Source organism: Desmodus rotundus, chromosome 11 (genome assembly GCF_022682495.2).
Source record: "Desmodus rotundus isolate HL8 chromosome 11, HLdesRot8A.1, whole genome shotgun sequence".
Taxonomy (NCBI): domain Eukaryota; kingdom Metazoa; phylum Chordata; class Mammalia; order Chiroptera; family Phyllostomidae; genus Desmodus; species Desmodus rotundus.
In genome coordinates, this window is record NC_071397.1 from 85,806,303 (window position 1) to 85,820,817 (window position 14,515).

Sequence of the window (14,515 nt, forward strand, 5' to 3'; positions counted from 1 at the left end):
TTTGGGCAAAAAAGATCTCAAAATTTTCTAACATGCCATTATTTTATTATTATAGTCTGGGGGTGTTGTCCTAAGTAACTATTTAGCTTGAAAATAATCAGTGAAAAAAATTATACAATCAAATTCATGCAATATAGTAGTTTATAAAAAATGACTTTCAAAATATTGCAAAATTGTCCCTTCCTATGCAGAGTAGAGCATTTGTTGAGGTAAATAGTGTTGACCATCAATGCTTTCAATGTGAGCAAACTGGTTCAATGCATAAACAATGTGCTTTTTATTTACTGCTATCCTTAGAAACCTTAATTTTGAATTATCACAGTTCTATTAAGTATTTTGTTTACATCACCTGTAAAACATTAACTGAGCAGGCACAAAGGAAAAATTCAAAAGGAGTAGAAAGAAATAAAATGTAATCTCAATTCTTTCTTACATCTATCTTAGTGCAAATGCATGAGTACAAAACACTTTAGATGCTCTCAATTCATCAATTTGACACATTTCTCACACAAAATCCCACAGTCCTTGGTTTCCAGGGATGGCAATATAATGCTTAGCCAGTTATTACCACCTTATCAATTCATGATACCCACAGCAGAACTAACATGAATTTATGAATTTATTTTATTCTGCTTTGACAAGTAATGCATAAAGCTTCCACTTTTCCCTCAGAGGTTGTCTAACTGTGTGAGTGGCATAAACTGGGTGGTATATAAACAACAGAAATTCACTTGTCACAGTTTTAGAGGCTCAGAAGTCCACAATTAAGGTCCAGAAAGTTTAGGTGTCTGGTGACAGGAAACTTCCTGGTTCACAGCTGTCTTTCTGCTACGGCCTCACATGGAGCAAAAGCAAGGGTGCTCTCTTAGAGTCTCCTCTGTAAGGGCACTAATTCCATTAATGAGAGTCTACCTTCATGCCCTAATCAGCTCCCAAAGGCCCCAGCTCCAAGTACCACCATACTGGGCATCAAGATTTAACATGCAAATTTTGAGAAACCCAAGATTTCAGACCACAGCAGATGTATTTTCCTACAAATTATTCAATTCTGCATGTCACTGAGACCCACTGTCTGTAGTTACTGAAAACCTTTCAACTTAACAAAAGTGTAGGGATAAAAAGACAGACTGCCATTTGGCACATACGACAAGCAAGGTGAGGTGCTTGCCAAGGAGGCTACAGCCATGTCTCCTACGAAAGTTTACATTAGTGGGGAGACAGACAGACAAGCAATTCAACCATACCGCACTGTGAATGCAGGAGATGTCAGCTCAGAACTGTGAAGAAACTCCCCCGATTATTACTAATCCCAGCCTTGGTAGAGGTAAAGAATAAGATATCTCAGAGCTGGTCCTTGGGTAACGTCATAAAAGATGAGTCGATCTCTACAGGGAAATCGCTTTATCCCAGTCAGGAAAACTGGTATATTCCAAGCGGGTAACAAAAGGGAACATGGCACTGTCTAGAACTGCAGGGTTTTTGTGCCACTGGTTTATGCTGGAGAATAATGAAAAACTAGGCTGCAAAGGTAATATGAAGAGTCTTGATAGGATGTGGCAGCCGGACTGATTGACAGACATTGTGGAAGAATCATTATTTATGTATTTCAGAAAAACCATGCTAATGCCTGTGCACGATGGCACATTCACAAAGAAGCATGAACGGTGGATACAGAGGATATTATGATGGACGGGGACGAATAGACAGCGTGTGGCTGCAACTGCAAGACTGAGGAGCAAGACAAAACTAGGAAATGAAGACAATTTTTTAAATGAATATACATTTTTCAGAACTAGAAACAAATTATGAGTATAAGTTAATGACCCAATTTTGTGATATCTAGTAAATAGTCTCCAGAAAATAATTCTATGTTGAGAAACTTTGTGGAATGAGTATATCCTCTCACAAGACGATTACATGAAAGCCCAATACCTTCCTAGACACTTAAGAACCATAGTATATTTGCTTTAAAATTAACTTCCTCGCTGATTGTGGAATGCATACTTATTCATTTATTTAAGTGATGAAAATAACTGCTATAAAAACATGGTATCTCATTAAAATTACAATTCCTTTCTCTAAATCAAGTGTCAGCAAAGTTTTTCTGTGAAGAGCAAGATCTTAAGTATTTGCTTCTTTCTGGACAAGAGGCAAAATCAAGCATATTATCTAAAGCATATACAAAGAGAGAAAGAAAATTACCCCAAATATTAAATTTTTTGAATTTTAATTTATAGATACAAAAATTGAGTTTCACATTATTTTCATTTGTCACTCAATATTATCCTTTTTAATATTTTTACCATTTGTGAATATAAAATCCATTCTTTGCTCATGTTGTACAAAAAGAGGCAGGGGGCTGGATTGGCCCTAAGGCTGTAGTTTGCTCACCTCCGCTCTGAAGAAAGTCAAGAACTCCCTTGGAGATTCAAAAGAAATGGAGATTTCAACAGTGTAATGTAACAATAGCGAAAAGAATAGCATATGCAAAGAATAGTTGCCGTATACATTTTAAGAGCACATATTTGAAACTGCGTGTCATTTGAGAAATTGAAACTACTGCTATGAATGAGCAGGCAATTCAAGAAAGAAAAACAACCCTTACTTAAAAGCAGAATAGCTTGATCTTTAATTCATTATTGTTTGGAAAAATATGTAGTGAGAGAAAGCCATCAAATCAGAATAAATTTCTCAAAGTGTAATGAGATGTCACAGAAACTCTTGTAAAAAAAAATTCCTGTGAGAAATCATCAAACCAGCTGTTTGGAATTTTATTGCTCTCTTGATTTGTTTCATTAATTATAAATTTTAGACTGAAATTTCAAAGAAGGAAAATTCAAGTAATATACATTATGACAAGGCATATGACATTCAGTTGAATGTGATTAGTTACTGTGTTACTTTGCTTAAGTTATTTATATACCACGTTAGTACTTCAGAATAGGGGTCCATAGAAATCATCATTTCTTTAAAATGAAAAACACTTTGTTTCCTTTCTACAGTATGTTGGGCTTTAAGGCTTTGGTTAATAAGAGAATTGTTATTAGACTATTCTTTAATGTTAAAATGCAGACTTTATCTTTATTTGCAATTATAAAAATTAAATTTCCAGATAAAAACGAAACTGTGAAGACTGTCCAAACCTGAATTTATGTATCCATTCCCTTTCAAATGAGCCTTAGTTTCAGTTCATTATTCACATTTAATGATCTCAAAAGGTGTAATAGAGTTTAAGTGAAGCAAACACTAATTCAAATTAGTACATTTGCAATCAGTTCACTTCAAAAGTTTTCCTCTGCTTTGCTTGAAAATAAATATGCTCTAAATATTTTATAAATTAATCGTTATCATACAGAGAAACATCTAATGAATCCAGTTCATTAAATAATCACCAGGGAAGCATATTTGGGTTAACAACCCATGCAGGAGTAAGATCTCCCACAGCATACTTCCTCGCATGGAAGTTACCAAATGCAGACTTCTCCCTTAAGTTCACTTATGCCCAAAGGATGTGCATCTATCCTGTCTGAGCACAGCAGAATCCCAGAACCTGTATCAGATCTTGACAGTAGCATTTCCTCCTAATTTTTTCCAATTAGGTGTCATATAAACATAAAACCATTAAAATCCAAAGCTTTAAAAATAAAAATTATTTAATGAAATGTTATGAAATACCAGAATAAGTATATCATCAATAATAATAATCACTGTTCTAAAATTAATGTGTTACTACTATTAACTTAATGCTTACTAGATGCTAGCTGTGTGCTAAATACCTGATTTGCAAAATCTTCCCTAATCCTCATAACCATATTAAGAAGATAATACTACCTCAATTTATATAAGTTACATTTCCATAATAAAAACAATCTTTTGGTTTTTTACAGCTCTGTCCCCATCATTTCAGTTATTGATGTAAAAAATTGCATCTTTGTGCATTTTGTCCTAAATCATAAATTTATAATTGTTTTTCATGTATTAGTCTTTTAAATTATGTAGAAACCAAATGTAGAGTTACAAAATGTGGAGTTACCATAATACTAGTTTTTATACTGATTGCTAGTTTTCAAAAATGTATTAGACTTTTTAAATCATATAGAAAACAAAAAATGAAGCACTAATATCTTATTTATTCAAGTCACCTTGAGTTACTGTGTAGTGTCCTTTTATTTCAACCTGAAGGACTCACTTTAATATTCCTTGAAGAGAAAGTCTAATGGTAATGAACTCCCTCAGCTTTTATTTATCTAGGAATGTCTCCACTTTTCCATTTTTCAAGGAGAGTTTACTCATATACAGAATTCCTAGTTGACAGCTTTGTTTTAATTTTAGCACTTTGTATATATCAACTCACTGCCTTCTGGCCCCTAAACATTCTGATGAGAAATCTGCTGATTTCTTATTGAGGATTCATTCCTTCTAAAATGACTTCTTTGTTGCTGCTTTCCAGATTCTCTTTGCTTTTGTATTTCACAGTTTGATTATGCACTCAGTCTTCACTTCATATCATCAATAGATCCTGCATCTTTCAGGCAAAATGACATATAACAAAATTGGCTTTTCTAAAGGATAATCGATATACAAGAGTTAAGTTCCTAAAGGCATCTAATCAATGAAACAATGTTAAACAAAAGCAAATTATTTGAGGACCTGCTCTAATATGTCTCATTGTGGGTCTCTTTAAGTTCATTGTATTCAGAATTTTTGAGTATCTTGGATGTTTAAGTTCATGTCTTTCACCAAATTTGGTCATTATTTATTCAAATACTTTTTCTCCCTTCTCTTTCTCTTTTCCTTCTGGGACTCCCAAAATCAGTTGGATCATTTGATCATGTCACATAGCTTGAACTCTGTTGACTTTTCTTCAGTCATTTTTTAAAAGTTTCTCACACTCAATCATTGTAATTGCCCTGTCTTCAGATTTGATTATTCCTTCTTCTATCTGCTCCAATCTGTGTCTGAGTCCTTCTAATGCAATTTTAATTCCAGCTATTGTAAATTTAAGCTAAAGAATTTCTTTACAGTTTCTCTTCTGGTTTTCAATCTCTTTATTGATATTTACATTTTGTTTACACATCATTTTATTGATTTTTTTTACATCTTCCTTCAGTTCTTTAATCATCTTTATGATAGCTGTTTAGAAGTCTCTATCCAGTAGGTCTGCCTTGTGGCCTTTCTCAGGGACAGCTTTTGCTGCTTTACCTTTTAATGAGCCACACTTCCCCATTTCTTGGTGTGCCTTGTGATATTTTGGTTGCAAGCTGTACATCTGAATTTAATAATGTGGTAATCCTGGTCATCAGTTTTTTCCCCTCTCCAGGGTTTGTGCTTTTTGTTCTTGACTTTCTCTTTTTGTTTTCCTTTGTGTTTTGTTCATTAATGTCAGCTGCTTCCATGCTGAGCATGAGTCTAAGGTGAAAACTTAAGGTCTTCTCATGTCTTTTCTGAGACTGACTCTTTCTCTGGACATGCACAATGACTTTCTATTTCCCCCTGTATATGCAGGTGCTTTTGAATGTGTTAGTCTTTAATGTCTGTCTCCCAGAAGGGAAAAAAGAGAAAAAACAATGAGTTTTTAACTCATTAGTAACTTCTAGAAGTTACTTCAGTTGGAGGATGGGCTTTCAGCAATAGGTGCTTCATAAACGGCTGCCCACCTCCAGGTCTATACCTCCCAAATTAAAAGCATCAATCAACAACTGGGACATAGGTCCTTAACATTTGGAGAACAAGGTCATTGTTGCTGGCTAGGACACTCTGCAGCTGCTTCTAGAACACAGGTACACCTGCCAGCCACAGGGCTGAGGGCATGGTACAATTGATGCAAATGAGACCCAAGGAAACTGTCCTTAGTTGATTATATAAACAATTCAGATTAATATAAAATATTCAAGGGGTGCTTACATTTTTAAATTTAGAAATAAATTATTTTCAGTTTGGATTCTTATGTATTCCCTGATACTAACTTTTTTTTTCCTTTTTCTTTTCCGTTTTTTAAATTTTATTATTGTTCAAGTACAATTGTCAGCCTTTTGCCCACCACTCCCCCTCACCCCAGCCATCCCCACCTCCCTCCCCTGATTCTACTTTCCTTTGGTTTTGTCCATGGGTCCCTTACAGTTGTTCCTGAAAACCCTTCACCCTTTTCCCCCATTATCCCCTCCCATCTCCCCTCTGGTTACTGTCCATTTGTTCTTAATATCAGTGTCTCTGGTTATATTTTGCTTGCTTGTTTGTTTTGCTGATTAGGTTCCACTTATAGGTGAGATCGTATGGTATTTGTCTTTCACCACCTGGCTTATTTCACTTAGCATAATGCTCTCCAGATCCATCCATGCTGTCACAAAGGGTAGGAGCTCCTTCTTTCTTTCTGCTGCATAGTATTCCATTGTATAAATGTACCATAATTTTTTGATTCATTTACTGGTGGGCACTTAGGTTGCTTCCAGCACTTGGCTATTGTGAATCATGCTGCTATGAACATTGGGGTGCATAGATTCTTTTGAATTGGTGTTTCAGGGTTCTTAGAATATAATCCTAGCTCCCTGATACTAATTTTGACCAGGTTTTTTTCCAGGCCTATTTTGTATATCTTCTATAATGTTTTCTAAATGATGTGTTTTTTAGTGCATGAATTCCATTAAGATTGAAACTTTAATTTATATAATGTTAATATGGTAATATCATACTTACAATTCTATTTAATGTAGAATTTTACAACATACCTTTAAATTTATATGAAGGCATATATTTAAAATTTCAATTATATAAAAGTAAAAGAAACATGAATAAACTTACTTTGTATATTTGGCTGAGAAAAAAAGAAACATTAAATGGCAAACTAATGAGTTAGCAAAGCATAAATCTGGCACTCAATCTTGTATATTAAAGTAGATTATTATAGATCAATTTTATGATAGGTTATCAACTATGTTTCATTTTCTAGATCAAAATGACATTCTTAATAAATAGGTTTTTCCTTTGCTACACACCCTTTAATACATCAAATAAGTGAAAAACACAAGAATATCTTTAAAATGAGAGTCAAAAAGTAACTAGAATTAAAATATGGATTTGTAATACTTTCCTGAGAAAGATGTGATTGAGGATTCTTTTTCATGAGAGAGAAAATGTGATTATTAGAGTATCACATAACTACAACACAGTGTGCCAGAATGCAAAACTCTCAAATGTGCGAGGTGTAAATGGGAGATTAGTGGTAAGAACAGTTCTTAATGAAAATCCTAGACCACAAGATTGTGGACTGTGTAAAACTAGAAAATCTCCTAGAGATGGCTGCAATAAAAACCTAAGTTTACTTAAGATAAAAGTGTACAGAGAGCATTTCATCACGAAACTGATGCAGGGTATCTTTTTACCAGGGGATAATATTTCACAGGCCAAGAAAAAGTGAACTGGGAAACGGTTTTACTTGGTTAGTGTTAATTAATATTTCTGAATTGTTGACTAAATAAACATATGTATATGTAATAAACAATATGTATTATCTAATTTCAAACATGAGAAAACTGGATCTTGGAGTTGTTATTAACTAACCCATCCAAGTTTGCATAACTACTATTTACAAGGACCAAAATTCATTCACAAGAAATGCGAATTCAAAGCGTGTCCCATAGAGTCTGCTAGGCTGCATAGCAGATCTAGAACTGGGGTGTGAGATAACAATACATGTTAGACTCTTTGTGAATACTCTGTTTTTACATAACGTAAGATCATATGAGCATTAGTGGCAATGCCATCATGATATTAACACATATGGAGCATGGGATAAACCGAACATTCCTAAATCTTTTGCTTTCCTATACTCCAAAAAATTACATTTTTTCTGAATTTGTCATTTTAAGCTCTGAAGACAGAATTATACATTTGCCCCTCTTTTAATTCAACCTCAGACTTCATTCCAGGCTGTCCTGAAAATTATTCCATAATCAAATGCATAGCTAACTTTCCAAGGCAAATTTTAAAATAACATTTAACTAAACCTAAGAGAATTTGAGTTGTAGATTATAAAAAGTTAGGAATGTAGTATCATTTAAAGAGATATTGCAAAAAAACAATCACACCATAACTAGTATAATATCAAAAGGCAAAAATTATTGTCTGACCAAGGCTGTTTCCTAATCAATCAGTTAAACAAGTATCTTCTGAGTCACCTACTGAATGGAGAGGAATACTCAATTCTAGAAGATATGTGCACAAGAAAAGGGCCACAGGTTGTATCTGGGCTTCTATCTGAGGATTATAAATGGGAAATAAGCAATGACAAGAAAATGGCTATTTCTTTAAAACCAAAATGGCCAGCAATCTTTCTATGTCAATTGTTCATGGTAACATTAAATTAAAGAAGGAGGTACATGTGAAGAATCATGTGCTATATAAATGTAAACTTTTATTGTTATCTTAAGGAGTGCCTGCTCTAATTACTAAAGGGATATAACTGAATATGAGGTAAAGGAGCTTCCATAGTATTTTAGGTTTGTTATCAGCATGAGTCTACTTTAGGAAAAAAAGGAATCATTTCTTCCAGTGCCAAATGGCATAATTTTCGTGAACACTCATAAATTACATCAGATGCTACTATTATGTTATAAACTGCACTTGATTTTCATGCCCTTACTATGCCACTAGTGGTTGTTTGGCCTTTTAAGCATAACCAAATGAATTAAAACATAAATGTAAATAAATAAGCAATACTAACTTTATGTATAGTTTTCATTATTCTTTTGATAAATATTTACTCCTCAATACCTACTGTAAGCCAACCCATCCATGTTTAGGGTACTTAATAATTTTAAAAACAATTGGATGCTTTGTACTATATTGTTTGCAACTGTCCACTAGTCATTACTGAATATATTTCTGAAACCTTCCCTACTGATTAGAGCATTCCCTTGCATCCAAAAAGAGCACTATGGCTGGTATTCAAAACAGAATGAAGACATGCACTATTGCTACTGTTGCTATATAATCCAAGCAAAAAGTCTTGAAGTATATTTGCCTAACCAGAAAATGTGCGAAAACTATTTTGACTCTTTTCCCCATCAATATGCAAATTTGAAAGAGATATAGTTATCTTTCATGTTATATTGATTGTTTTTGTCTTTCACTGACTCAAACAGGGTAGATCAATGTGGAATTTTACACTTTGCTAGAAACAGCTTCAGCAAAACATGTTATTATTAGCTTCATTTGCAATTATAATTTCAAAGGCACATTTTGCTGGAGCAGGAAGAGAGGCCAAGGAAAATAGAAACCATAAATGAGAAATAGCCTGATCATGGATTCAGGTGCCAGCAATTTATTCAACTCATTGAATGCAGGTTGCCTCTTCCCATTTTTGAATTATTCCATTTCCCTTACATACCCTTTATGAATGAACTAAGTGATTGTTTTAAAGACAATTTAAATTTGAGATATTCTTTTCCTTAACAACTAACATATGGACCCTGGGATATTCATCACTGTCAAAATATTGTTTAAATTTGTCTCATTTGTATTCTAACTCCCTCTATAAATATGTAATCACTGTTGTTATCCCCCATTATAATACAGAAGCTCCCTAATTTCTTTGTGCCTACTGAGCCTCGATCAGTTGGTAATGAATGAATTTAGCGAAATGTTACGACACCTCTATCAAACACTTTGAAATCAAAATGCAGGATCTTTAGCCCATGGTAGTGTTCTTGCCACCTCACTCAGGGAAAAGTCACCCACCTCTATAAATTTTTCTAGGTCCAGTCTTAATAACCCGTACTTCCTGCTGCTTTCCCTTCCATTTTTTGTGGAGATTCTGGGTTACTCACGGTGGTTGAAATAGGAGGCAAACAAGGGCACAATGATAAAGCAGGGCCCGCAGCCAGGCTCGCTGTTCTGAATCCTGGGTTCCTCTGGCGGTTCCTCCAGGGTCACACACCTCCGACAGTTTAGCAAGCAACACGGACATGGTTTTCCCTGTTGCTAATAAAAATGTGCAGCCAATCTTATAACTGAACATGAATAATAAAAACCTGTTTCAGCTCTACCCAAACAATCTATGGAAATGAAATGGAGAGCCTCTGGTTTAGGTTAACTAAAAACGGGGCAGTAAAAGTTTGTTCGCACATGTAAACACTGAACTAATTAAGCTGGGCGTAAAAGTAATAAAACTTCAAAGTAAAACATATGGCCTTTGTGTTTCCTTCAAAAGAAAAAGAGGGCCGTGCTGGGGGACCTTTTACCTTCCTCGCTCACTCTGTGCCTACCAAGACCCTCCCTTTACTGAGGCTATTGCAATAGAGGGAGAAAGGCAACATTAAAATTACAAAATCTCATGATACTTGACTTAATTCATAATTCCTCCAATACTTTAAATGTCCTGTAGTATCTGGCCATTGCTTATGTGCCAGCCTCATTTTGTACCAATTTCCTATTTGCCTGCTTGCTTCTTGTGCTCGATTGAGCAACGGTTATTGTCTCTAAGTTCCAACAAATTTCCTGCCCCGGGGTCTTTGCAAAAAAATGCCCTTTCCTTGACCTTTTGCCTAGTAAATTACACATGGGATCTCTTCTTAAATATGATCTCTTCAGAGAGGACCTTCTGTGACCTCTAAACTCAATGCTCTATCACACTTAGTTTTTAAAAGATGTTTATCAGTGATGTTCACTATACATTTATTTGTGTGACAATGGACTTTAACGTTTATCCCATGGAACTGAACTTGCCTAACAGTAAGGAAACATGTTATGCACAGGAGAGCAAATCCAGGGTTAAGTCAGACTGTCTAGTTAGATTGCAGAATGGTTGTCGGCACTTCACGTTCCCTTACTGATAATTTGCAGGAGGGAAGAGGTGGTTTGCAGGCTTAAGACCAAGGGAAAACTTCCCTACGAGACTCCAAAACACCTAATCTTGTATTTTATTGGACAGTATTGGATGACAAACTTATTCTTGAGCTTATCCTTAGCAAGAGAGATGGGGATTCTTTTTTTTTATTTTTATTGTTATTCAATTACAGTTGTATGCCTTTTCTCCCCATCCCTCCACCCCACCCCAGCTGAACCCACCTCCCTCCTCCACCTCCACCCTCCCCCTTGATTTTGTCCATGTGTCCTTTATAGTAGTTCCTGTAATCCCCTCTTCCCACTGCCCCTCCCCCCGGCTATTGTTAGATTGTTCTTAACTTCAATGTCTCTGATTATATTTTGTTTGCTTTTTTCTTATATTGATTATGTTCCAGTTAAAAGTGAGATCATATGGTATCTGTCCCTCACCGCCTGGCTTATTTCACTTAGCATAAGGAGCTTATAGCCTTTGCAACAGCATGGATGGAGATGGGGATTCTTTTAGTCCAATCTGACCGACACTTGGAATTTAGGTGGAGATCAGATTTCGCTGAGGTATAGACTTTGTGTACAATAAATATTTGCTGGTTGTTAAGTGTGTGTGTGTGTGAGAGAGAGAGAGAGAGAGAGAGACAGAGAGAGAGAGAGAGAGAGCGATTGATTCCCTTCTATTCTTTTCTCTGAGTCTCTTTTTACATAGAAATAGTTTATTTTTGAATATCAATCTTTTTTTTAAATGTATTTATTGATTATGCTATTACAGTTGTCCCATTTCCCCACCCCACTCCACTCCATCCTGCCCACCCCCCTCCCTCCCACATTCTCCCCCTATAGTTCATGTCCATAGGTCACACTTATAAGTTCTTTGGCTTCTACATTTCCTACACTATTTTTACCCTCCCCCTGTCTATTTTCCACCTATCATCTATGCTACTTATTCTCTGTACCTTTCCCCCCCTCTCCCCCTCCCACTCCCTTAATGACAACCCTCATGTCTCTGAGTCTCTTAAGTCTACCCTCCTCGCTCTCCAACGTTATCTGGTAGAAGCAGCAGGCTATGAGAGGTCTTTGGGGATTTGTTTTATTTCTCTACATGTAGATAAATTGAAAAATGTGGTGTTTTCCTTTTTGTGAGTAACACTGAAGTTGTGGTGGATTATGTGTGGTTTTAGTTGCTCTCTTTGATGATTCTGTTTGCTTATTTCTTTGTTTCCTTTATTCCAGGGAATATGATTGACTATTCCAAATCACCACATTTTCCTTTAGAGTTAGAGGTTCTCTTTAAGTACATATTTATAAATTTCTTTAAACTGTGTGGAATATATTATACAAGAGGGAAAAACAAATTTATTATCATACTATTATTGTCCAAAATATTCAAGACTGTACATATTGTTACAATTGCAATTCAAAAATATTTTATAGATGTTTAACAAGAATAATGTATATGAAACATAATTTTTTGTTTTTTGTTCTTTAGTTCTATCAAGTTATTTTTTAACAGCCACAATAAGATTTTATTTGATTGACCTTTTATGAATATTTCTGTAACTATCACATCAAGCAATATAAAATGTATACTAACATAATCTGTATTTTATTTCACTGCTGATAAGAATCACATCTTTAATCTTAAAATGTTTATTATGTATAACTAAATACAAAGTAGCTTATCAAGGGCCTCAACTGGTTTCCTGATACTTACTAAGAATAAAACAAATTGAAAGAAAGTTTGAGCTTTCACCTAATGTGCAAATATTTGCTTTCACATAATATATACAAGAAATTCATGAAAAAAATACAACCCAATAAGCAACTAATTATACACCCCATTGATATACCTCTTATCTTGTTTTTTAGAGTTGATGAGTTATATTCAAATTCTAGCTCTGATATTTAACAGCTATATGATTTTGTTGAGTTGCTTATCTTCACTGAGATTCAGTTATCTTATTTGAAAAAATGACAATACTAATGCTATGGACTGTTTTAAGAAGTAAATTTAGAAGTACAACTGAAAGTACTTACCATGTTGTCTGGTCATAGGCCCTCAATAAATATTCAGTTGTTTCTTTTCTACTTAACTGCCATTGTTACCACTTTTCTTTCTTGTTTATCCAACTTTCTTCCTCACTTATATTATTTAAATGCTGCATTAATTATGAATATATGTTATATGATGAACGAGCATCACATAACATATTTTATATCATATATTTGCCAAAATATATATTATAATATGCCAAATATGACGTATCAGTTTGATTTAACATCATTTTGATATTTTGTGTATTTCCCTGTGAGGGCGACTCATGCCCGATTTTGTAAAATAACATATTACATGCTACATAGAGCACAGGTGGCAAACACAGGCCCGTGGGCCAAATCCGGCCCTCCACCTTGTTTTATCCGTCCTGGCACCTTGTTTCTACCCGGCGGCAGCGCTGAGCTCCTTGCCCCTAGTTAAGGAATAGTTACATTTATACAGTCCTAAAGTTACATTTGGCCCTTTGAAGGCAACCGTGAGGCTGATGTGGCCCCCAGTGAAAATGACTTCGACACCCCTGACATAGAGTATAACTTTTATGCATTTCTTCCTGGAGCACCAAATCTTGAAGAACAAATAACATATCACTACAAAAATATGCTTTTATTTTTAGTTGATCCCTGTATTAATTTGCTGATACTTCCACAAGTACCATAGGCCAGGTAGCTCAAACAACAGAAATGTTTTTTCACAGTTCTGGAGGCTAGACAACCAAGATCAATGTGTCAGCAGTGTCGAGTTCTTCTGCAGGCTGGGAGAGAATTTGTTCTAGATCTCTCCTCGGCTTGGGGATGGCCATCTTCTTTGTGTCTTCCCATCGCCTTCACTCTGGACATATCTGGGTCCCAATTCCCTCTTCACATTAGGATACCAGTGATATTGAATTAGGGCCATTAGTGTTCTCTTTGACTTCTAAATCTATTTATTCTTTAATTCTTATTATGATAAACAAATACATATTCCCTCTGGAGTCACATGCCACACTTCTCTTTCTTAGTGTCCTGGGAGACCACTTCACGTGGCCTATGTCACACACTGCAGCAGGCTCCTGTACCCACTCAGTTCCTGGGCCCTGCTGATTAGGGTATTTGCAGGAGAACAGAAAGTAACATGAAAGCAAGAGCGGAGAATTTGTGCTCCGACTCCCCCCTAGGGTGGAGAGGAGGAGAGAACACCATGGGATGGCATCATCTCTTAAGTGAAGGCCACGGTACACATCAGGCAGCCTGTCTACTCGGGCCTCTGTGCCTCTTCCAGGCCCTCCTCTCATTCCTCCACACTTCAGGCCTGGGGGTTCCTCTCCTTATAGCACAAGCTCCGGATGCTGTGTCCTTCATCGTGATTTTCCTACACGCTTTACATACCTTCTAACAAGTCTTCTTACCTCTCCTCAAATTACCCCAACTTCTCTTTCCTGCTGAGGCACGTACTGGAAGAGGGAATGTTTGAAATTTTATGAATGCTAAGACCTTCACTTCAAATGTTAAAAAAAAAACCCACATATAATTATAATTTTCTATTTCCATATTCTGAACCCAACAAAAATATGCATTTTTAAATATAAAAAAGACTCAGATAGCATTTTGCAGCACTAAACAGAGATATTTTGTCCAGACTATTTCAGCA